Source organism: Eurypyga helias, unplaced genomic scaffold (genome assembly GCF_000690775.1).
Source record: "Eurypyga helias isolate BGI_N326 unplaced genomic scaffold, ASM69077v1 scaffold5611, whole genome shotgun sequence".
NCBI lineage: Eukaryota > Metazoa > Chordata > Aves > Eurypygiformes > Eurypygidae > Eurypyga > Eurypyga helias.
This window is the reverse complement of record NW_010231393.1, coordinates 99,135-125,444: the sequence shown is the minus strand read 5'-3', so window position 1 is coordinate 125,444 and position 26,310 is coordinate 99,135. Positions and strand designations below refer to the sequence as shown.

General features: G+C 43.7%; 1 protein-coding gene across 1 annotated transcript in view; it reads left to right on the top strand.

Annotated features, from left to right (window-relative positions):
- FGFRL1 (fibroblast growth factor receptor-like 1) overlaps nt 1–26,310 on the top strand; it is a gene marked incomplete at its 5' end in the record, with an annotated part of 171,833 nt that overhangs the window by 46,534 nt on the left and 98,989 nt on the right. The window lies entirely within an intron of this gene.

The following is a 26,310-nucleotide window of genomic DNA, read 5'->3' as shown; positions in this document are numbered from 1 at the left end:
CCAGGAGTTTTTTAGACAAAGCTCGTGCATGGTCGAGCGTAGGGAGTGAAGTTGGCTGGGAGGAGGGAAGATCTCTAGTAGATGTAAATCAGCAACCCAGTTAGTATAACTCAGCTGATTTACTCCAATGGCCAGCTTTTTTTCCCCAAAGGAAAGGCATTTGGGAGTGATTAAAAAAATACTCAAGGCAATGACTGTTCAATGATTTTGAATGAACAAAACGTTGCAGAGGAGAGAAGCAGTTTTGGAAGGGGCATGAGACTGTGCATCTGTGGAGGGAATGCAGGGGGGATGGCACAGGGGTGCTGTTCTCTGCAGACAGTTTACTCAGGACAAATTAATCAATCTTTAATCAATCTTTACTTTCCCATTTGCTTCTTCCCACCCTTTCCCAGCTTTCACTCCCTGTTCTGACACCCTTTTTCTTGCTGAGGACATGCATGTGCCAGAACACTTCTGCAAAGAGCCCAAGAGTCTTGGATGGCTGCACCATAGGCTGGGCTTAGCTCCTTTCCCTGTAGGAGAAGATCTGCAGTGTCATGATCAAACTCCCTGGTTGCTGTGAGGAGACCATTTACACTACAGCATGAAAATCCTGGGGAATGGTCTTTGCTCCAAGGGAAGATGGTATTTGCTCCAAGGGAAGGAGGGTGTCCTGCAACAGAAGAGGTTGCATGCCCCCACCAGACAGAGGGAAGCAGAAAAGGAGAGAGGACATCATGAGCCATTTTCTTCCCCCTGCCCTCTAAGGAAATGACTTGCAGTTTTGAGGAAGGGGGGACAGGGAAAATGATGGCCAGCAGTCTGTAGGGCTGCAGAGAGAGCAGTGGGCCCTAGGTGGGAAATGAAAGGGGTCTGGAGATTATAATCAGATGCCAACACCTAGTGTGGTGGTAGAGGTCTGGGAACACTGCTCTAGCCTCTCACTTTAAGTGTTTTTTACAAGACTGTGCTGTTATAATCCCACCTCACGCTGCTGGACCAGGGCCTCATTGTGTGGTAAGGGGAGAAGATCACCTTCAGCATGCTGCTGTGTATGAATCGCCTCTGGGAAACTGCTGCTGATGCGTGTTGTTAAAAAAGGCAGAAGCTGCCAGTTTTGTCCTCCTGACATTTTACAAAACTGGCAACTTTTTTTTTTTTTACCAGTTTGGGTTTTTCTCACATTGATGGGGAGGAGGGGAGAAGCAGCCTGGTTTGGGATGATTTATGACTCCAGAGGTGGCTAACGTTTTGGCGAACCTTGCAGGAAGAGACCCCGGAGCACGCCATCTGTAATCTGCTGAGCTTTTGAGAGATACACCGAGAGAGATAACGTTTATTTATCCTTACACAAACAGGCTGATAGAAAATGTGCATGTCCCAGACAAGGGAATTCTCCCTCCTCCCTCTGCACCCTCGCCCCAGTTCAGGCTCCACGGCAGCAGCTGGGCTTTCTTACTCCTGCAGTCCCCAACAGCTTCAAATTCACTTCCCTCAGCGCCTTCAAAGGAGGTTTTGATAAATGCATTACACTTTACAGCCAGCCAGGGCTCTAATTGCCAGGAGGATTATGATAAGCTTTTTTCTTGTTGTTTCAAAACAATCTGGAGGACAGCATGCCCTCCCAGTGCACAACACCCCCAGCCTGGCTGCAGCCCGGCAGAGAGGAGGAACCAAGGTGCCATATTCATTCCAATTATTGCATTAAACCGGGGTCACTTGGTTATAATCCAACAGAACCTCACTGCAGAGGTGTTGGTGACCCGCGCTTGACGGGAGACGTGCCAAGGCAGCTTCTCCGTGAGGCGCCAAGCGCCCTGGCACCTCTGGGGTCTCAGGAGTCCCAGCACCAGTCCTGCCTCATGGGCCAGCGAAGGGGAAACTCAAGAGGTCTGTCAGCCCCCGGGAGCGATTTCCTTTCTCCAGCCGTGTATGGTTATTCCACATGTATGGTGGTGGTGTTTTTTTTTTTAATTTAAAGGATGCTCTTGCTCTTTTTCTGCTAAGTTTAATGACCATGGTCTGGTTAAAAAATAATGAAGGGAAAAAAAGCAAAGCTGCCTTAAGTTGTGATCTAAAAATAGGGAAACCTACGCCATTAAATTAGAGGATTTAGAAGCATAACCATAAAACCAAGAAGAGTTTGCCAGGAGCTATCGAGTGACACAGATTTCAACTCCCTGCTTCTTCAAGTTTTCTTATTTTAAAGGTGGACTGAACAGGCTTAGATTACTATTTTGCTGCATTTGACTACAGAGTTCAGGGAGTTCCCACTGTGGCAACTGTCAGTAGGCTTTCCTTTGCAATTTTTATTGATTTTATTTGTCATATATTTCAAAGTCTCTACTATCAGCAAAGAAAATGCTTTAAAGCCCTGTTTAACCCTTAAATATCCCAGCATGGGATTGACGTACCTGACGTCTGTTCCAGGAGAGGAATTCAGGGACTTGTAATCTAGAGAGGAGAAAGACTGGTTTAGTGGTTACTATTCTCGCCTGGGACTTAACAAACTATGGTTTAAATTTTTGTGCATCAACAGTCTTCCTGACTGACCTGAGAGACTCTCTTGTCTTTATCATCACCAGCATGCACATGAGTTTCCTGGGTGTGAAACAAGGATAATGTTTCTTCGCAGAAATACTTTGATGGGAAGTGCCAGGTTGCCTGTAATCAGCTTCCTCTGGAGAAATGTGGCATTCAGCTCTGCTCAGAGTGTTGAATGGGTTGGAGACTCTGAGATAGAGCCTTCCAGCTTCTAAATACCATGCTGTGCTCTGGTACCAAAACCGTTAGTCATATTCCTTAGTAAGATTTACCCTGTGGACCCTTTTGGAAGAACTCTTCTAGGAAAGTTGCTATAGGTTGATCTTTTTAGCATAATGTCAGGTGGTTTCCTTCTTGGTGACTGACCATAGCCATCCACATCTCCTCACACTCATTGAAAATTTCCAGCGTAGCTCAGTGAGTTTCTGTTTCGGACGAGTTGCACTTTGTTTTTACTTGTGTGTGGTTGGCATGAACCAATGAAGCTTTGTTCAAACTCAGTGTCACCTTTTCATGTCTAGAAGAGCAGTTTTCATATGAAAAGCAGATTCCCAGTCAGCTGGCATTTTTGATTAGGAAATGTTGCTTTTTACCTGGTTTTCTTGGCTACTTACTTTTGGTTGCTCAGGGCTTCAAGATTTGCTATAAAGCACTGTATAGTACTGCAGTTGTATTCTTGGGCTTGCACTCACCCCAGCTGACACTGTGCCAGTGTCACTATTGCTGTGTATGAAAAAGGGTATCAGACAGCTTGCTGTCAAGGAGGGCCTTGTTTGCCTTTTTTACTAGACAGTGTCTTTGAGTCAGCTGGGATCTGTTTCTTTCCCGGATGCCTTGAGTATGAACAGAGCTGTCCAGTAGACCAAATGACAGACAAACAAGGAAATATTCAGGGAACTCTGTAGGTGATGAAAAGCAAAGTTATTTTAGATAAGCTCTGGAACATACTGCCATGAGATATTACCAGGGCCACGTGCTGGTTGGGATTAAAAAATATGTAGATATGTTGATAATGGGAATATCTGCTCTCATATTACCCAATTTTTCTTTTTTAAGGGATGTTAATCCTTATGCTTTAAAGGCACATGCCTAATACTAAGGATACAGTTATTTAACGAGTGCTTTACTGGTATATAATGGTATGCTGTGCAGTCAGTGGCTTCCTAGTGTGAATAAGCTGCAAACAGTAAAGCCGTGCTTTGTCCCACACTGCTAAAGCATCCACTGAAAACTAAAGAAGCTTCAGGTTTTCCCATATATATTGTCTATGCTGGACCCACAGAGTGAGTCTGGGATCACTTTTATGCAGCCTTATCATTACAGTGATAACACTGTAGGATGGCCTCCTTTTCTTTCCCCTTCCCTTCTAATAATTACTGTTCGTTCCTGGCTGTATGGAGGTAGGGGAAGCGTGTGTTGTCTAATACAGTGTTACTGGTTTTCAGACTTAGTGTCAAGATGATGGTCTAGCTGGCAAGGCATTCAAATTGGGAAGGTGTAGGTATGAGGCAATAACTGCATATCTGATCCAGCAAGGTGCCGAGTCTCTTCAGCAAAGCACTGAGCATCCTCATGTACATTTACACACACTAAGAGGGAGTGAGCCCCTGGCAAACACCGGCAGGGAGGCATGACCACAGTATAGTGATGCTGTGCAGGGCACTGGCTTGGGGAACCAGCTCTAAAATCTAAAGTGTGACATAGTCAGGCACCTCTTGAATCAGGGAGGAACTGCAACGGCTTGTGAAATGCTGTGTTTCCTGGTAGTGAGGGCCTAAACCCTAATGTGTTGGAATGAATGCACCATCAGATTTTAAAACATCTTTCTAGCCCCCACACTTGCAGTTGGCTGCTCCTGGGTTGATAAACTTGAATTTAGCTAGCAGGTAAAACAGATTCTGCTACCTTAAATACAAACTGCTGCCCTTCTTAAACATACTATATGAGCAAAGCCACTACTTCATGCTTGGTTGAAGAATATGTGTGTGTTGGCTGGGTATTTTGAAGAGCGCTTCAGTCTGAATTGGAAACACTACCCTTGGACAGGTATGTTCTGAAAGCTTCAAAACTGGATTGGAGATGTCAGAGGAAGGCTTTCTATTGACCCAAAGGGAATTGCATCCACCACAGTCTCCCTAGAGTTCCTCTAGCTACTCTCTTTTTTTCAGAACAATCCCATTTGTTTTTAACTCCCCCGCCCTGTCCCCATCATCCCAGCAGCACTCCAGTTTATTTAGCAGATGTTGGCCCAAACTTTCGAAGCAAGGGTAAACAGAACGAAGGTCAATCTGAGAAACACAGCACCCCAGGAGAGCTGCTGCCTTTCACTGCTGCTGGAGAGCCTGTATCCAATGGGAGTTGGAAGGAATCTGAAAAGACATGGGTAGGATTAGTCCCTGCAAGGATAGCAGGGTTTATATATTAAAAAAATCACACAGAGCAAAACTGTGCAACCTTAAGATGAACTGGGTAAAGCCATAGCCTTCTCACGTTTCCTCCCTTTGAAGACCTTGCATTTTGTGTTCACAGCCATTACCATATGAATGAATGATTAAAAAAAAATACAACCCCAACATCTTGATAAGAATCCAACTACGCTTTACCAGTCCATCCTATATGGTAACCAGAACGAGGTCCTTTCACTCCAGCCATTGTTGGCAACACAGATTATGTTCTTCAAAGACTGTCTGTCTCGTTCAAACACAAGGTCCATATCTTGGCTGAACATTAACGTTACCTGATCGGCCCTATGTCCAGCTCCACCTTGCCCTTCCTGGCGAATTAGGCTTTATAGCAGAGTCAGAACGTGAGCAAAAGAAATAAAGAGCCTTTGTTCTTCTGCTGGGTCCATCCCTTGAAGCTGATCGGGCACCAGGATTGATTACCAGGCAGGTAAAGAACTGATAACCTGCTGAATCTGTATGAAGACCCTTTTCTGAAGACTTCTTCCTCTTCTGATTTGCATTTCATGTCTCCGTCTCATTTTAGAAATGATTTTATCTGTCTTTCACTACAACGCAAACTGGAAGAAGTGAACATGAGAAGAGACAGCAGGAAGGGTCTAAGCCTAAAGGCCATTCTTTCAGAACCATACAAATAGAAATTATGGCCCTAATCTGTTATTTAATGTGCAGCCATGATTAATTCAACTCCTCTGCTTCACAAGTGGTAGGAATTAACATTGACTTATCCATCCACTGGATGTATTTACAAATACATAAAACTACATTAAACAAATTATTGAGGTTACAAAACAAAAAATTGAAGAAAATGTCCTTTTCTGCCTTAATTCAGATCATGTGTGCATATGCCAAATCATAGAATTTCTAATTAGATGTTCTCTTACTATTTTTCTCTCTCATGAGAATATAGTTGTGTGTTCCAGGCATGGAAATGTCTTAGTCCAAACAATTCTGGCAAAATTATGAGCAATTAAACTTTTGTCTTCATCAGTTTTAAAAACCTGTTGATTCTTACCATAATCACAGAGGCTTGTGGTAGTTACTATGTATGGAAGTGTCCCATATGTAACTCTTCAGTTTCTTGTGTTTGGGATAGCAATGGCATTTGAAGAAATTTTGTATAGAAACAGTGGGGTTTCTTAAAAATGCTGTTTCTTCTATGGAAGTCCTGGCAAATAGCAATGAAGTTTGTTTGGTGCCTCTTCTCTCTCTGCTCTGTTGGTACATGGTGGCTTCTACAAATGGTTATGGTTTGTGCAAAACGCTGTGAAAGTGGAACTGTTCTCCATGCTCTTTGTGTCCATGTCTGCTGAAGGATGCTTGCCAAAATACATGAAATACTCTTAAGAAATTTGCTCCTCTCTTCTCTGTTTGGGAAGTGACCAAACAGGCCCCAAAGCTGTTATTGCTGCATTACAGAAACTGTGAGGAGAGGTGAAGCCTCTCTCTCCTAATTCCAACAATTATAAACAAGCCACTTTAGCCAAAACATAAAAGCTGGTATAAATGGAAGTATGCCTTCCCTTAGGGTTTTCTAACAGAGGGTCTGTTTCCCTGACATCCAGCCCTCGGGAATAGCCTGTTCTTTTGTGAGCGATCCCTATGGGAGGTCTGAGGAATTTTGAAGCTGTCAGACTGTAATACCCTGGTTTTAGCTTTTTCGAGAAAGCACACTGTTTTCCAGAGAGCGAAGCCAGATTGCTGGTTTAAAGCTGCTACATATCACCAAAAGAATGCTGATTATTTCACAGTCATGTGAGTGCCTGACTGGTAAAACGTGTGGGCAGTCTGGCCACTTTTTTTTTTTTCCCCCTGTTTTTTCACTGATTTGGCTTCTTAATACAATGCCTGAAGATCTTTTGAAAGGGCCAGAAAAATCTGCTGACGGCTCACGCAGCTGATTTGACCCAGAGCGCCTGCTTGGCTGAGCAGAAAGATGACACTGCAGCAAAAATGTTACTTTAAGGGAAAAGAAAACACGCGCAATGCTCCTGCCATTGTTCACAGCCTCTGTTCTGGTGCCAAGCTCTGCACTTAGGAAAACACAGAGGTACCAGGTTTTAACCTTTCGCCTGCTTCCCGCAGGTGTTATCTTTTGCTCTGAATAGGCAGGATGAGGTCCACAAATCGCATTCGAGCCTCTAGCAGCCCCGCTGTCTATGAAAGGCAACTTTCAGTGTTTTTTGTAGGGAGAAGCTTAAAAAGATTTTCAGCAAAAAGCACTATTTACTCAGTTTTATTTTTTTTAGTCTTTCAATGTAATAATTGTGTGAAGCCACTGCTGCCTTCTCTCGCTGTGCTGAAAAATAATGGAGGTGATTGAGTGTTGGGATATCCAACCTGTGCTTAATAGGTACTATGAAGCAGTCAGGTCTCTCTGTTTTTGTGATTTAACTATATTTTATCATTGACAGAGAAGTAAAAAAAAAAATCTGAAATGGCTTTGGTGAGGCTCCCATTTAAATAGTTATTGTTTTGAGTGAAAATGGTTTGTGGATGGAGAGCAAAGTACTCTGACTTCAAAGCTTGTCATTGTAAAGAAATCTGATGGCAAGTGGTCACGCATACCTGAACGTCACTCCTACTACAGCAAAGCCAAAAGCGCTGGCAAGCAGCCTGGTCATGTTCCCATTAAAGTTGGGGTGAGCGATCCTCAGCTGGTGTAAATCGTGATAGCTGTGTTTAAATTGGAGATTATTTTTTTTAACTTACTGACTGTGCTGGGGACTGGATTCAGACCCTTGCAAGCCCGTGGGAGCTTCTTAAAACCTTCTGATCCTGTTATTTGTTTAAATCTTAGAGAAATCCTTTGAGCCCAAGAAAATTTGGTACAAGTATGAACAAGACTTGCTGCATTTTTTCAGTTTTCCAGGCTGCCTTGCCATTCTGTTGCATTTGACATTGGTGATTGCTTGTGTGGACTGTGTTGTGTCCCCTGATATCTGCTGCAAGACATTGAAATGGCTCATTTAGCCCTGCTGGATGGTCAGTTTTTTTGAAGACCTACCATGCCATGTTCCTGTAGCTCAACGGGGTGCCATCCTGCACCATTGGGGTGATCAGAGTTCAGCAGTGTCTCCCTGTAATACCTGCACAGTTTTGGTGTTCAGCCTAAAATATGCAGGTCACAAACTGTTTTCTCCCCAGTAGATACACACGCAAGGTGATAGGCATGCACACTCCCACCCTGCAGATCAGGTAGCTCCATCGTGCAAGGATGATGCATTTTGCGAGGATAATGCAGCAGTGATGACAAATGGATGCCTCTAAATATTTAGAGGGTGCCTGCAAGGCAGACAGATTATCTCAGAAGCACCTCAAGCTAATCCTGTTCAAGAAAACCAGTTTTATTTAGCCTCTAATCTACCTGCTGAAACTAGGATGGATTTGGTGCACAGTTTTTTAGAATTGTGAAGTTGGATGACATGCAAACTGTCAGTTCAAGTCTGGAGATTGTTCGTATGTCTTAGGGTGTGGAAAAATTAAGATATTTAATATTCATCGGGTATTTTTTGACCACTAGTCTTTTTTACAATATTTGTGAATATCTTCCTGTGCTCTTGGAGATGAGAGGTGTTGATGAAAATCCACTGCCACAATCACTGCTTGCTGCTTTTGTCAGTGAACTGTGTATTAATCTGCACTGTTTATGGTTGGTGAGAAGTTTGAAACCCTTCAGACCTTTCTGCTTGGCCTCTGTTTTGAGCACAGCATCAACAGAAGTGTTAGAAGTGATGTGCACCCAACTGGGAAGATGTTAGAGGAGGTGGCTGTGATTATAGCTGCCCGAAGGGTGGCAGACCTATCACCCACTGCTTTTTTGAGATGAAAAAAACCTACTGTTCACCACTGGAACAAACCCAAAATATTTACCTTTTTTTCCTCCCCCCCCTGCCCCCCCCCAGGATGGAATATCGACAAAATGTCCCTTTTGGACTGAAAATCTTGAGCTTAACCTTGAGCTCTTCCATTCCTCCTGGCCACTATATGAGTTTACTAAAACAGGCCATTACTTATCCTCACTTCTTCAGGAACAACTACACATGGCCATCCTCCAGCAGGAGGTTCAGCTATGCCAGTTCAGTGTTGCCTAGATCCCACTGAACTTTCCTCTGATGACAGAGATGCCTTCCTGGATGAAGCTGTAGTCCAGGTTTTTCCAGGATCCTCCTCATTTGTGGAGGAACCCATTAACTGTCACTTAAACCCTGAATCTGCAGATTATACTTTAAGTAAACATCAAACTATTTCCACCATCCCCACCACCTCCCGCTAAAATATATCTCCTAGGCATGCTAGCTGGCTTATTCAGGGTTGTTGTTTTCATCGTTGCTGGGTTTGTTGTCAGGTCATGCTAACCTGACCATGGATGTATAATTTACTTGAAGGAAACATGGGGCTGATTCTTCAGCTAAGGTTCATGGCTAAATTACGATTGCTTAGCTACATCAATTTACTTTAAATAAGCATCTGTGACTTTTTAAAGTGACCCGATCCCTAAGGAAATGGTTTCACGAAACATGGGCTCTTAGATAAACCTGGACCAACCTTCTGGGGAGGGGGGAATGGAAAAGAAAAGGAGAAGAGCGAAAAAAGCAGGTTCACAGGGCTCCCTGGTAATGATGCTACCTAGGACTGTTCCGGTGCTTTCCCTTTGTGAATATCTAACCACTTTATTAAAAAAAAACAAACCCATGAATCCCACTGTCTCCATTATACAGATGGGGAAGTGAGGCAGAGAAAGATGAAAGGACATTGGCCTATTCATCCCAACGGGAAAAGAACAGCATCCAGGTTAGCCAGAGTCCCAGTCTTTACACTTTAGTCCTTAGACCATGGATTTCTAACTACCTTGCCCCCGGGTAAATAGAGGGGCAGGTGCAGAGCCCCCCCTGTGCTGAGCCATGGCGAGCAGCCTGCTGCGGTAGCTGTCCGTTGGGAAGACATGTACGCAGAGATGTCGTCAGAGGGTGGTCAAACGGTGTAAGTGTATCCTTCCTGAACTCTGCTGCCTGCCCAGACAGTGTGGCTTGTGTCCTCCCCAAAGGAGAAGGCATTGCTCTTGCAGTGTGAAAGCATGTAGTCAGCACGAGAGATTTCATGCTCTGTCTCTTGAAATCTAATATGAAGCAGTTGCCTTCTCTCCATCCCACAGGCTCGTTACACAGCTCCGTGTGTGGCCTCTCCCCATAATTAACCTGAGGGGGTTACTTTCCTTTTCTAATTTGTAGGAAGTGGCTCATGACATCTGTTGCAGCCCTGAGGCTCCTTCCTGCAAACTTTTAGCTGTTTTTCATTGAAAGAAAAGGCAAAACAAAGAGGTGTAACAATTAACTGAATTGAGTCCTGGCTTTGAAAATAGCATCTTCCAATTGCTCAATTAAATCTTGAGAGCAGGGTGGGGTGAATATACCTTTTTAAAGGGAAACATGGACTTAAACCTTATGACTAAATATCTTCATTTCTCTTCTTGTTAACACTTCACGGTTTTGCTTTATTTATTGTTTGTTTCATGCTGCAGAGTTGTAGTAGCCCCCTTCCTGTCTAGCCCCAAATCTTTGCAGATTTGCACAGACCTGTTGCATCTTACCTTAACTGACACTTGGCACCGTGTGGAACTCCCCTTCTAAAAATCACTATAGAGTTTGATCCCAAAATTTAAGCCTTTTGGAAGCAAGATAGATCTTTCCTAGACATGAAAGCACAAGGGATCATTTGGATTCTCATAATAAACAAGCTTTTCAGTTTTTCCATTGCATTTTGCAGTTAGGTGGTGTTTTGGGAAGAAAAAAGCTCAAAAGAGACAGATGCACAACATGTTTATGTGAAGGAAATCACTGGGGCAAGTGGGAAGGTAGTTTTCACCTGATTAGCTAGTTCGAGGTGGTTCTCTCCCAGACTCACTTCTTAGAGCTTTTTGTTATTATAAAGTTAGCATTCCTTATGCCAGAAAGAGAGGAAAGCTGTAGAGGTACATCTGTGCGTGCACTAGAGCTGTGAGAAAATATGTAAGTCTTTTTCTCACTGATTTATTACAGGGCTTGAACTGAGATTTTTGTGATCTAGGCTGTGGCTGTTCTGGGAAACATAAATTTCTGTCCTAAAGAGTTTTTTACAGTATATCAATTTTTATATAACTTCATCCCAAATTTGCACTTTTCTTCAAACTGGCATCTTCTGGCTGATATGCAGGCAGCAGGAAAATGGTAGTGTTGTAATCTCATCTGACCTCTTGTATAAACACTCTTCACAAAATCTCACATGGTGATTTCTGCATTGTTTCTGTTGGGCACAGAACATAAGTTGCATATAGAGAAAAACAAACCTGTTAGAAAGCTGCCTATTTTGTGTTTGCAGCAGGCAGTTGTGATACCTCAACAGCAGTTGTGTATGTGTGTACCACAGTAACAGCAGCTGAATGAAAAAGTCTTAAGTTCCTGGCTGGCTGAGGAGCAAAAGTCCTTTCGTCTTTCAGCACCAGTCATGCTTGCCAGGCCGTGCAGTGTTTTTGAAACCCCCCTCCCTGTTTCTGATTGTGAACGTAATGACGATGATAATCAAAGTGTTATTTGCCTCCTGTTCTGTGCAAGCAGTGGAAGTAGCCTGGTTGGTCGTGCCGAGATTCATACCCGTGTAAGGGCTTTTTAGGTTTGTGGTTAGTACTGGGGACTTTTACGGGAAAGGAATCCCTTCCTTCATGAACTGAACTGCTGTCGTGTGGGGGCTTGCAGATGACTAATGCCTGAAATGTTGAGTTTTGCAGAGCACTGTGTGCCAGCTCAGTCAAATTGTGGCCCTTCCTCCGAAGCCGTTTCACATCCGAGAGCAGCGACTCTGCGGAGCAGAGCGCAGTGCCTCCCGCAAAATCCAAAAACCAGTGTGGTGAAACCAGGCCTAAACCTGTCATCTCATGGCTGTTGGCTGAGCGGGGTGAACTGTCCCCTGCCACATCCAGGCCATCAGGTTGTTCCCTTGGAAATGGACCTGTGCCCACACCCTGCTCCCTGTGCATTGAGATAATAGCAGCAATGTCACCACATTGTCATCAGCTCCCTGTAAGTACTGTTGTTGTACCTAGGGTACAATACATAAGCAGGGAAGAAACATTTCTCCACACAACACTGCACAATCACAAGGGCTCTTTTAATATTAAGACTATATATTTGAGAGGTCTACTTGGCAAAAGAGCTGAATGGCCCCATGATCTGTATGAAGGAGCAACCTATTTGGCAGAAATATGTGACTCTGTTAATAAATAACAAGGTACATGTGAATGCTGTTGGGGTCTATGGCAGGACCAGGCTGTGTGCCCGCAGAGTCGAAGGCTCTCTTCAAAGTGTAGGTGGGATTTTGCGTGGCGTGGTGATATGGGGGTGTAACAAAACGTATAAGGTCTTGGTTAAAAGCTGATGGGTATGGGGGGTGCTGAGCTGACTCTTCTGGAGAATGGAAGTAATGCACACATGCATCACCTGGGGCCACGGGAGCCTGGGCTCTGCAGGTACATGTGTGGAAAGGCTCAGAGGGGAAGGTGGATCCCTGCCATATCCCTCTACACACGGCAGACTTTGCTTTATGAACATCAGAAAAGTGTTTTGTGAGGTCCTCCAGAAGTGACACTTGTTTATGTTTTCAGTTTAGAGGAGAGGGTAGGCATGGGTTGGCCAGGGGACAGTAAAAAGTATAGTTGACGTGTTGTCTGCATGTGATCGTGTGACAGCTTTAGCCACTGAATCCCTGCCCAAGTGCCCATGCGTGGGTCTCAGACTCTACAGTGGCTGTCTCAGTATAGTTGGCCTCTTGCTAGAGGAGCTGTATGTGGAGCCCTGCCTAGGATTTGCTGAGAAATATTAGTCAAGCCTCCTCTGCTCTCCTTATGTTAGCTTGATGCGTCCCTAGTACAAAATGCTTCTTCAGGAGCTTGCCCTTACTGACTGTTAATTATCACAATGATGCTGCACATCTCATTCAATCTCAGGTTACACTACTGGAATAACCTCGTGATGCTTAGGTGAGACAGATGTTTAGATTTAGACCTACTTCATAGGGAAGAAATAACAGAGGTTGTGGGCCAAGCCTTCAAACCCACATGTTTAATGATAGATGCTCAAATCTGCTTAGACACCTAAATGTGTTGCCTTGTCCTGATCTGTGAAGGCTGTTAAACACTTGTGATACTATTAATTTAATGCCAGTTTAACAGGCAGGCATCCCCTGCTACTTGCTGAAGACCATCCTTCCCACACAGAGGCCCAAAATTATTACAGAAAATGTCTGATTTCATCCTAGTCAAGTCCTGCAGCAGATGATAAAGATGTAATGTTTCCCTTCCCAGAACCATGACTCAGTCTGCAACACTCAAGATATTGTAAGGAATTTTAAAATTGACATTTGGGTGTTCATTACTTGTTTTCTGGCTGAGAGTTCAAATTCTCAAGCTTTCAACAAGCTTGTCACCACAATGGCTAAAAAATGCCATAAGGTTTATTCTTTTGTGTTATCCCATGATTCCAGAAGCTGGGACTTGAAAACACAGTAAATATAATTAACTCAGAATGAAAAGAGCACAGTTGGCATCTTGGAGAGTTTTACGTAAGCATTAACGTTTACAAGCTTGGCTCTGCTCTGAGAAACGATGGGCTACAAGTGACACCACCTTGTTTGGTTGACTTTTTTCAGGAATCTCTTACAGTCAGCACAGCCTAGGGAAGGTGAGGTCACTTCTCACCCGCATTGTGCCTCATCAACAATAAAAGCATTTTAGCATTGATTGCAGATTTTTTCTTTAATTCGGTGAGATGGTTTGAGAGAACCAGCTGTTATTATCCTCCCCAGGGAAGCTTTGAGCTGACATAACCCAGCAGCAGGAAAAGTGGATAGATGTGGGAGGGAGGTGGTAAGGGAGAGCAGGCGTTGGGTCCCACGCCTTCCCAAACTGAATTACACGTCCGTCATTATCAGGTCTTGAAGCGGACGGCTCAGAAGGCAGTTGACATAGGTTAAGCGCTACAAGAGCAGCAGAAGTACCGTGGTAGCGCATGTCACAGAGGAGATGCTGTGACAGCCGCCTCGTTTGCGTGAGTTCGCTCCGGTGTCACCTTGAGGGCTGTTTTATTGCCCCTTAAGGCTCACCGGTGGTAGTGAATGGACCTTTATCATCCTGAAATCAAAGCGTGGCTGTTCAGTAACCACAGAGTTTTGCCCTGGCTAAGCCCTCTGTGGTTGGTAATGAAATTCAGGGAATTCCAGACACAAGTGCTTCTTCATCTCCTGCTTTTATCTGAATGACCAAAGTAATTTGTGCAGAGGAATGGAAGATCTTGAAGGCTATGCCAGATAGCTCGCTGTGCAGGGCGGCCTCCCAGATACTTACAGAGGTAGGTCACCTTGCAAGTGTTTCACTTCCCCTGGTAGGGAATTGAGAGACAGAGGCATACCAGAGGAAAGGGGTGCCATTGCCGATGTGTTTGTCCACCACTGCATGCGATTGAAACGATAAGGTGCATCTGGCACAAGGTCTCGGTGTATTTCTTCTTTGCTGACATGGGGAGCTAGTGTGCTGCCCTGCATGACGACACATTGGCTCTGTGTGTAAAAGAATTAAATTTCATCTTTCGTTGGGATTGCCATGAGGGGAAGGAGTTACTTCTGCTTTTTGAAGTCCAATGTGTATGAAATCATATGTATTCTATGTTTAAGAAGAGTAGCTAGTGACTCTGCCAATACACAGCTGCAGAAGCACCATGGAATAACAGCACCCATGAACGGCTGTGAGCCATGGAAGGTCAGGATGCTCCTATATCTCCATTGGGTCTAACTGAGAATTTTTGGAGGTAATATTTTTGGAGTGCAAGATGCTAGCTCATCATAACTGAAATTTTGAGGAAAGGATTGATTTTGGTAATTCATCAGGTTCATTTAAAGAAACCCAACACACTGCTGTTATCAACTGTTTCACAACTGTGCCTGAGGGACTTCATCTTCAATCAGGACAGGCTAATTGTTGTACAAATGAAGAATGATAGGAATAAAATTGTCTCTCACCCAGGGTGGTTGTGATTGCAGTTTATTTTCTCCAAATGAAGAGCAACATTTTCTGATTTGGAATAGTTTGGATTTGATCTGCAATTTAGGTTAGGTTTTACCAAAAAGATTGAAAAGATTAAGAGCAAATAACAACTGTCAGGATTGAAATGAAACACTCCCAAACTGCTGATGTAACATTTGACCAGATAGGAAAATGTTCATAGATTAACATTTTGAGAAAATGCTGAGGTTTTTACTTTTCATTATTATTTGTTACCACTCTTTGGAATAGAATTTTCCTTTAGAAATTTCATAAAAGTCTCTGGAGATTGGAATACTGTTTCCTCCTTCACTTTTCCTTGTGGCTGCTGCAATTAGGCTATTGTTAAGAGGGGGGTGTCAGGGTGTGGGAGATTTTCCCAGCGTTTTTTTCTAATCCCACTCTAAGCAGACTTAGATGATCCAATACTAAAAACAGCTGAGTCCAGTCTTGCATTAGAGCACTGCTGTTGCTGCTGCTGGCTGAACAGCACTTTTTTGTTTTGAATTATAGGGCCAGTTTTTGCACTGCAGACAAGGCCATAATTATTCTCTGAATGTGGGGCGGGTGATGTCATGCTGCTGCAGAAAGTAGGCTCTGCATGTGGTAAAATAGCCATGTATTTCAAGATACAGAGAGGAGTCCTCATGGCTGTGGAGTAGCATCATATGTTTCATTGATACAATGGTACCCCAAGTCTACTTTCATGACATAGTGGCAATACACACACATGTATTTTTTGTGTGTGGGGTGATGTCATGTCCTGATCTGCCATGTGATAAAATGCATGTATTGTCACATGTAGGTCATGTGTGCTTAGGTGTGCTGTTCACGTGTGCATGTATATACATATGCAGAGGAACCAATGATAAGCTGCTGTTTTACAAACATCTTTTTTTGATTTAGAAAAACAGGCTTTAAATATTTTTTTAATATCTTCAGTCATACGCTGCATTATTTAAACATCCCTTTTCCCTTCTGCCCTTTCCACCTTGCTTCCATTCCCAGCAACAGTCACCATTTTTCTCCATAGCAAGGATAGCTTGCCAGGCACTTCCAGCATCAGAGGAGTTCAGCGGGGGAATTAGCAGGAGTGCTTAGGCTGAGCTGGCAGCCACGGTGCTCTTGCTGCATGGGTGTATCAGGAAAGGTGTATCAGCACCAGCAACAGCCAAAGCACAGTGGACCATCCTAAAGATCCTGGGAGGGTGTGAGGGAGATGCACTCTCTGCCAGGCTTGTTTTTTTACCTTGGACACCACCCAGAGGTCCTCCAAGGCACACACTTCAGTTGCTAATCTGTGCAGAAGCCCTTACCACCACGCCTTCGTGGGCGTCTGTCTCGCTGCACAGTTTAAAACTGATCTGGGATTTTCATGGGCTGTGCACAGTCCTGCACTTGGAAGACTGGCATTGAAAACATTCACCATCCATGAGGTTTTGAAGCTGGGTGTGTTTCTAAGATCCCAGGCTTGCAAGATGACACGGGCTTACTCACTACGAACAGCATGTTCACACAGGAGTGGAGTCACTTCTGTATGAAATACTGAGTCCCGTGGGTTATGTGGGCTGCTTTGCCTTAAGGTTGCTGTGGAGTTTCTTCCAGCTCAGCCTGCTGCCCATTAGTCCAATCTGGCTCTTGCTCAGAAGAAGTGAAAATAGAAGGTTTCTTGTGCCAAAACAGCAGCTGAGCTGGTGGCCTCAGTCCAGTGCACCTCCCAAACTGCCCCATCAGAGTTGGCACAATAGGCAACTACTATCCTTACCCATTTAGCCGTGATACATCCCACAGCCTTCCTCTGTGGTGCAGCATGGGTCTGGAGCTATGCCGTCCTGTGTCTCATGGGGCCATGAGCCTGACAGGGATGACATCTTCTGTGTCCTCTTGCTCTGACATATCTGAGCACAGGTTCCCCATCATGGCAGGGAAATACACAATCCCTGTATAAATGTGCTTTCGTCTCTGCTGTCAGTGATGTAAATTCTGTGTGTACTGAGTCTTCTCTGAAATACGTATAAATAACATTATGCTTAGCTCTTGGCAGTTTATAGAGCCACTGAATGATTCTCCTTTACACTGCATGCAACTTCTTCCTTCTTCTTTTCTCATCTCTTAAGACTGAGTATTTTCCTTTTGCTCTTTCCCATTCCCTTCCCCTCCAGGGAAAAAATAGTGCTGTACCTGGAGACTACAGGGCCACAGAGTCAGCCCCTTCCACCTGCTGGTACATGATTACCTGCTTAAGGGGGTTCATTTAAATCACAGAAGATTAGGTGTGTGAATAACTGCTCACTAGTGAAAGAAATGTTCACAGTCCAATCCTGGAGAAAAAAAAAAGTCAGCTTCACATTATTTTAAAAGTCACTTCAAAGAAATCCCTTTCACTTTTAATAATTTCTTCTCTTGGGACATCTCTGTGCAATAACTGTCCTCTTACTTTAAGTGGTTACATATTGAGAATGCGATATGCTGCCAGAAGAGCCTTGATTGCTCTACTTCAGGCTAAACGAACTGAAAAAATGAAAGAGGCTTTGTAAGATTGGCGCTTTCTGCTAATTGTTCTGCAGAGAGGCTTTTACTAGCTCTAGTCTTTGTGCCAGGTGAAAGACTCTTGATGCATGGTTGTATTTCTTTCACGCTTCTCTCCTGGGGGTGGATGTTTGCAGTAATGATGCCAGGACTGCTTCTCTTCACCACCCCTGGAGGTATTTGAGATACATGTAGATGTGGTGCTTAGGGACATGGTGGTCAATGGTCTTAAAGGTCTTTTTTGACCTAAATCATTTTAAGATTCTTCTCAGGCATGTCTTTGTGAATCAGAAGGAGGACCACTGACATTTTTAGAAGAGAGTGGGTGTAACTCTTGAATGGGAAATAAAATTTAGTTAAATGTGGTATTTGGCATTGATCTGACCTACTGATGTGGCTACATAAGCACATCCACAGGCTGAACTCTTCATGCTGAGGTAGTCCCTGTCCTTGCTGTAACCCCTAGACCTGCAGCTGACATTTGGTGCATGCGCACATGACTTTTGTCAGGTTGCTGTGTCCCTAGCTTCTTAAAATGATGGATTCTCCCTATTTCACCATAAGCTGCCATGCTGCTGCCCTACAAATCAGCAGTTTCTTTTTCTCACTGGAAATTTTTTGGCCACCTATTATCATAATATTTGAAAACCCTGAGGTTTGCTGAGCTCCTCATGCATGGCCAAGGTTTCACAAAAAGGAGCATGCCCTGGAGAGGGAAAGCATCATTTGGTCATCACATTAGAGCACTAAGGGTCAAAACTGGATTCCTGATGCTGCTGCCATGGACTTGCAGGGCAGCCTTGGGCAAGTTGCTTGCTCTCTCCATACTGGGCTGCATTACATTTGCAAGGCAGCTGATGTGAAATGGGGCCGGAATGCCAGAAGGGGTCCTGGCAGCAGTCAGTGTGATCCCTTGTCTGATGTAGATGGATCCAATATTTTCTTCTCCATGAAGCGTGGGAGACCACGAGTCAAAGCAATTTGAAACCTTTGATTTATAAAATATCCTGTGTCATCCTTACATTAACAGGCAAATACGCAAAGTGTTATTAGTCCCAATTCTTGTATTTCTGAAGGGAATAGTAAGCAGGAGCATCTTCTAGAGAATTTCCCATGCAACAATGAAGTGGACAGAATGAAACTGCTCTCTTTCAAGATGGTGTATTACTTTCTGCCCTAAATTCTGATTTTTGGATAGTTTAAACCAGAATTTTTTTTCTGTTTTGCCTTAACCTTTATATTGAAAACACTGGAGTACTATACCTCCTCTGTGCTGGATGTGCTCCAGTCTAAACAATCTCTATTCTTCTTGCCTAAATTCCCTTCTATATTTTCAGCTGAATGCGAAAGTCTTTTCTGCTCCTCTGTCTAAATTGCCATGTGCCATTCCTCAGAGCTGCAGGACAGCTTGTGTGCTCCTCCCTGGAAGTGGCAGCATCTCGGTAGTGTGTGAAGCGGGGTCTGCGTAATCTTTTGGGATCTTTCAGGATAAAAAGCTACTCTATAAATACTGTATCATTTTCATTGTCAGTCTGGATTCAGGAGTGAAATGATCCCTCTTAGTTAAATCAGGATGAAGTGTCTATTTTCATATTTGTTTAATTGAACCATTCAGCCTGTCTGATAGTAATGGCTTTATTTGAAGCATGTGGTTCTTATGAGCTGTTAAGATACCAATAGCATTTGGATTAGTCTTTCTGCCAAGAAAGCCAGGTCAATTCTTCAGGAAAATAAAAAAACTAAGGCAAACTTTATTTTAACAGTGTCTTGGGTTTCACTTTAGGTTCCATAAATATTTGTCAGTGTTCCTTTTGTAAGACCCACGCGAGCCCTTGGCAAGACATGAGGTCTATCTCCAGAACACAGAATATAAATAAATTCCCCAAACCATGCCGGAGAGTTGGAGGTAACTTTAGCCCATGCGAGAGACCTGAAGCCAAGCAAAGGGTTGATTGTGGTTCTTGAATTACTATTTGTATAGAGAGGGAATAGGGGAGAAAAAAGGAAAAACACAGAGAGAGGAAAATATAAACATTAGTAGAAGGTATGTGGGAGCCCACACCATCCTGTGCAGAAAGGTGGAGGTCATTTACCAGTGCAATGAGAGAAATGGGACTTCTGCTTGGATTCAAGCTGATGTCTGCTCTTAATGCTTCCAGAAAAGTTAACAATATTTTCTCATGCCCTGGAGGATAAATGAGAAATTTTCACATTCTTGATGAGGACTGGTAATGCCATCTATTTCAGAGGATCAGGCCAAAAAAGCTCTGTGTAGCCGTCCTATGTGCCCCTCTCCTCCAATTTCCTCTGAATACCTTTGATATTCCTGAGAACGTGGTTTACTTCTGTGGTTTTCAGAGCTATATGTAAGAGAGAAAAAGAAGAAAGCTTGTGATGATTTCAAAGACTTGCCTATAGTTAACTACTTAACCAGAGGTTTAGGGTGCAGGGCTTTTGATTTAAGAGCAAGCCCTGTACTGTGCAGTTGAGGGGGGAAATAGCTGAAATTTTATCCTATCCCTGACCACAGACTGAGATTACCCAAGCAGTACAAAAGCAGGGAGTCAGAATGAAGGAGGTGTATTGAAGGAAGCAGGACCTTGGCTTCTAGCAACACGCTCTGGTTGCTGGATCAACTCCAATAAAAATTTAAATTCAGACAAGCTGAATGCCTTATTTGTCTGGTTAAGGGGGAGGAAGGTGGAGATGGGTGAAGTTTTTCCTCTACCTCTGAACATTAAAATAATTGTAGTAGGATATGTAAAATACATATTCCTGAAGAAGGTACTATTGTAATAGCAGATAGTTAGTGACTGGTTTTTTTCCTTTATAAACTGATAAATTACAAAGCATGAATAAATACAGACCCAAGAGGGCATTGCTGGTGGAGAGCCATTTTATAGTGAGATGGGAACCTACCTGTCCATAGACTGAGAATTTCCTACAAAATGCTGGACAACTTTCATCTCCTTCGAAATAAATGTGAATTGAGTGTTGCCCACGCTTCACAAGATCAAACTGTCTCTTTGCATGCAGAATTTCCAGCAGTGATCAGTGATCTCCATGCCAGTCCTCAGTTGTCTGCAGGTACTAAAAGAAAAATATAAATGAACCATTAACCCCATGTTTTCTGCCTTCACAGACAGCTGCTGGGGCCCGGTATTGGTTGATACTCTGTAGCTTTCTATTCCTGCCACACTGTTCCTACGTATGGTTTTGGAAACAGTGACTGAGATTTGCTAGCAGTTCCTTACTCTGGCTACTATGGATGTTAAGGGGGAAAAAAAAAGTCAGGTAACAACCTCCATCTGCAAAACTACTTCTGGTTTTGTGACTGGGCTTCATACACCGGGAGTGGAGTCAGATAATTTTTTATTTAAAAATACCTTCTCTCTCTCACCAAAACAGGAAGCATCTTTCCAGGAATGTTTGGGAAAGTGTTTGACTTTTATGTCACTGACATAACTGGAGAAAGTTTTAAGCAAGTTTAAAGCTGGCAAACATTTAGCCAGACAGAAATACTCATCAAACTCTATAGACTTAAGATCTCTCTCTTCCTACTTTCTAATGTGAGACCATTTTTTCCTCAGTGTATGTGTGTGTGTATCTGTCCATGGCTACACGAACAAGTGTTGGACCATAAATGATGGTTAAAATGTGGAGTGTGTCCCTGCTTGGGAGCCGCTACCCGGGAACACATCTTGATCCTGTTGCATATGCACCACAGGTTGCCCTGCTCCATCCAGTGTACCATACCTCATGGATAGCAGTGTACGCAAATTCAGTGAGATCAAGGCATCTAGAGTGTTGTAAACTCATTGCCTACCTTTGCTCATTGGTCCTTATTCTTAAGATACTAACATTTTTCTTGCCAGGGGTTTCAGTTATTCCTTGGAACTTCGTAAAACTTCCTGAAAAAAGTTTTACAGCCAATTTCTTAATCCTATTCCATTATATAGTTCATGCCAATTGTACGGTTTGGCAGCTTGGTGTTTACCTTTGCACAGTGTCCAAAAATATGCAGGAGGGACAGAGCCACAGTTAGTGTGTGCTGGCAGGGTGTATACAGGGATTCCTCTGCCTGTGGGCCAAGGAGTTGCATTACTTAGGAGACTGTGCAGCATTTATAGGATCTGCTGCTGAGCACAGGCTCCTGGCTAACGAAGGAGGAGGGGAGGGATGCTCGCTTCATTCCTGCACTGAGGGCTATGGTTTACACAGCTTCATTGTATTGCACAGGGCTTTCCTGCCCTGCAGCTTGACCTGCTCCGTGACAAATTATTTCTTAATTGCTGGATGGCAGAAGAAAAGCTTTACAGCCCTGAGGTTATTCCTAACAAATCAGGCTGCAGAAGCCTTGAAAATTATATTGAGCAGAAAAGAAGCACCATGAGGTTTCCTTGGGTGCTTCGGCTGTGTTAATCTTGACTAAAGAAATGTGCTAATGAAGCTTGTTAAAATGCAATTATACTTTAATGCTGTGGATGCAGAAATGAGGATAATCAGCGGAGAGGTGCTAGTGAAGCTGTTGTGATTAGTGTGATTTGTGTGTGTCACTGTTGTGCTCAGGGCCTTCAGCCCACTGGGCAAGGTGTTGTCAGAACACAATAAGCAGGCTGGGCCCAAAGAGATACTTGGGGTTATGAGATGAAGGATGATGGCAGGCAGAGGGAGAGATGGGTGGAGAAAAGCAGCAGTGCGATGGTGCTGACCATGAGGACCCGTAGAGGCGTCAGCCTTAGCTGCTGACCAGTAATGGCAGGTGTCTGGTGCTGGAAAGCTTTAAGGCCAAGTGTGCAGGGACAGAGCTGATGGGGAGCTGCTCTCACACAGGGCAGACAGTTTGGAAAAAAACAGCTATAGTTTTATTTGAAAAATGTAAAAAGGGAGGAGAGAGCCTGGACTTGCGGGCCAGTTAGAAGAGGATGGACCTCTGGTAGGGAAGAGGTGATAGGATCAGTGGAGAGAGGTCAGGAGGAGCCTTGACGAGTGAATCAAAGTAGCAGCCGTTTGATGTGGCAGGGAAAGGGAGAGTTAGATGCGAAGAGAGGCAGATATGGCCAGAGCGATGCCTAGAAAAAAAACTAATATGAATGAGGCAAGAATGTGTTATGTCAGGGCTGGAGCAGAGGGGTCCTGATGAAATATGATGGGAGCCTGGATGCAAACTGCAAGAGTGGATGGACAGCCAAGTCTAGGGCTTATCAGCGAGCTGCAGAAAGACTCTGCGGCTCATGGTCTGAGCTAGGATGTGGAGAGCTAGAGGGGACAGACAAGGGAAAAATGTACTTGGGTTGTGGGCCTGAGCAACAGGCAGGATGGTAGCAGTGTTGGCAGCAATTAAGGGAGGAGGTGGGGAGGGGAGGAAGATTAAGAGGAAGATTAAGAGCTCTGAGCTTGAGCTGACAGCTTGACATCCATGAGATTGTCAGGAAGACAGGCAAGGTTTTCGTCTGGACAGAGAGAGACAGGCCCGGATGATCGGATCAGACAACTGGGGGAACTGATTTATGCAAGAAGATTAAAAGGGTTGCTTGTAAATGTATGTATAGCTTGGCTAAGTGACACCTGAGGGGACAATAACTGTCTACAAGTGTATGAAGGGAATGGATACCGAAGTCACGAGGAGGAGGGAACAGTTTAGACGGGTAGATGAGGATTTTGACTAGGGGCAGTGGAATGAAGTGGAGCAAAGTGAGTTGTATTGCCCAGGTAGGGAAATCATCCCCCTGCAAGACTGGGAAGACCCATCAATGAGATTTCTTTTATATCTGCATACCTGCCCAGGTATCCATCTGCACCCCTGTCATCACGAGGTGCCTGGCAATATAATGTCCTCACAGCACCGCATGAGATAGAGTTGTCCTTGTGTGCTGTTGTGGCAGTTTGGTACCCTGTGTGACCCTTGCTATCTGACTTGAATCAAGGACCTAAGAAAGTATCTTAACTCTTATGCTCTCTTTCCTTTTACTTGTCTCTGTTTTGAAGGGTCAGTCCTGTTGATAGTGTGGTGAGATGGATGGGAAGGAGATCTAATGGGGCTCTTCCAGACGACAATTTGTGTGATCTTCTCCACATGTTTCGTATAGATTTTTACTCCTTATTTTTACTCCTCTGTGAAGCCAAGGGCAGAAGAAGCAGGTATTAATTTGTTGCGCATTCCTACATGAGCTCCTCCCATCAGTGCAAGAGAGAAAGTTTGGTATGGAACCACTGGAAATGGCATGTTCAATAGGGAATTAAGATTGAAATAATTTTTCCCTAAAAACACCTAGAACTGACCAGCGCCTTGGACAGCAGTGGGAGTAACGTGCGTGTACTACATGCGTACAATGGAACCACACTGCTGTTTCCTGTCTGGTCACAGCTATAGGAACTGTTTGGTTGTCAGCTATATGGTTTATTTTCCTAAAGCAAATGGCAGACTGGTCTAATTCAGACCAATCAGCTCCATTTCTGCTCCAAGAGTGGGATCCTTGAACTAAGGATCTCAAACTATATATGCAATGCCTTGAAAAAAATAACTCAGTTTCCCACTAGGTGAAATGGGGACAATCTGAGGTCAGAAAGAAAGCACGTGGGAGATGGCATATATAATGTATTTACAATCCTAGTCCTAGGCTGGGCTCATCTGTGGGCTGTACAGTCCCTCTGCCTGTGACCTTCCTAGGAGGAGTTGCAAGACATTTTGCAGGAAGCAGCTCCAGACTGAGCTGTCTGTTGGTAGACTTGTATTCCTAACACTGGTCATGAATTGCCTCATATTTTGCATGCCCTGTATTTCTGTTTCTTCTGAGCAACACTGGTCAGAACCTGAGAGGATTTTTCTGGGAAACTTTAACATAAGCACCAAGAAAAGGAAAAGAAATCAGGAAGAAGTGGAATCAACCCAACTTTTGTGATTTCAGTTTTCTGGTGAAAGTTCTGCTGTGACACCAGATGAGGGTTATATCTTCAAAGAAAACTTTCAAGAAGTCCTACTTCCTAAATTAAATAAGTAGCCAGCTGCCTCCTTCTGTCTGAGTGCCCTTCCAGACCTATCCATGTCTGGCTGGTCTTTAGGTTGGTGTCCTAAGGAGATGAGATCCACGTAGCAACATTTTCTGATAGGTGTTCCATTTCCATGTTTTCCAGTAGCCTATTAATCAATTTCATACCTATCTGCATGAGGAGTGATATAGCAGATAATAAATTCTTACAAGCTTTGTGAAAATGGCAAGCCATGTGATTGTAATAGGGATTGTAATAGTGCTGCATCCCACTACCATCATGCTTGAGGCATGGTGGCAAGACTTCAGCCTTGTCTAATTACGAGGGAGATGAATGCACCAGCAACAAACAAATAAATAAATAAATGAAAGTGTCAGCAAGTTCTTGCCCCTTAATAGACACTGGGAAATCCAGCTGCAGAATCCAGCTGTTGGAAACTAAGCATTGTTAGTCCTGATGCATTTTTGGTAACTGCAAAACCATCTCTGGTATGGAGTCCCCAGCAGTGTGTGTTAAATGGCATGTATGGTGAATAAATGGCTTGTCATTGCAAACTGCTACATCCCCATAGTGGGGTTGTACAAACATCAAGGGGAAACTGCAGGAAGATTTGAATTGTTGATGGCTATTGCACCTCCTCCTGTATGAGATGCACAGGGTATCATCCTTGCCAATGCCAAAACAAGTACTCTAGTCTCACTGTGTATTAGCAATTAAAACATGTGGGACCCGAATAATACAGAACCAAAATCATCTTTTGTGGTTTTTCTGGCAGACGACTTCTGTGTTTTAGTGGTGTAGCACTTCAGCAGAGACCATATGTCTACTTCTTTTTTCCTGCAAGGAGTTAATTTTTGATCTCAGGAGTCACAGTTAAAAGCAGAGCTCCCTGCTTTTTTTCAGCAGGACCAAAATCTGTGGGGCCATTCTGAATATTTCTCTCCTCACCCAATATTGCTGAAAATGAGCCTGAAGTGTTGACAGACAGCAGCACACTCTGTGTGTAGGAATCCAACATAAACAGACTTGCTGGTTGTGTACTTGGACATGTTAAACAAGGTCTCTGCTTTGATCTTCCCTGCACTATCCTAAAGCCCAGCAAGCAAAGGCTAAGTAAACAGACCTTTGATTTCAGGGATATTTGGAGCAGAGGTCTTGTAAAACTTTTATCAGTGGCAGAGTGGAGCTACTGAGGTCCCTCTTGGACTGTAGGTGCTGCAAGAGTAGTGGCATGGTTTTATTGACCCTAAAGTCCCTCTTTCCCCTCCCTCCCCTTCCCATAATGACAAACATCTGGAGATATGAGCTAGTTTCCTGTTGATTGTAGCATACCAGTTTCTCTAGGAGAGACACCTGCTTACAATCGCCACTATGGTGAATGAAGCATAAGCTGTATTCGATCCTACAACTATTGGATCCCACAATCAGTGTAGCTTTCTGTTAATGCATGTCATAAAGACACTTATATAAATCACATGGGATACATCCGTGGGAAACACTCACGCTGCTAATCTTGCGTGTTCAACACTCCTGGGTCAAACCCCAGAACACCAGTGCTCTGGCTTAAATAACATGAATGTTACAACAAATTGGATTTTATTTATTTGCTTCCTGTTTTTAGAGCATTTAGTGATTCCCCTTGATCGCAAAGGTCACAAATTTCCTTTCATGCTCAAATAAACAAGAGATTCTCCTTCAGGATTATGCCCTCAGAAAAGAGACATTAAGAAACAAGCA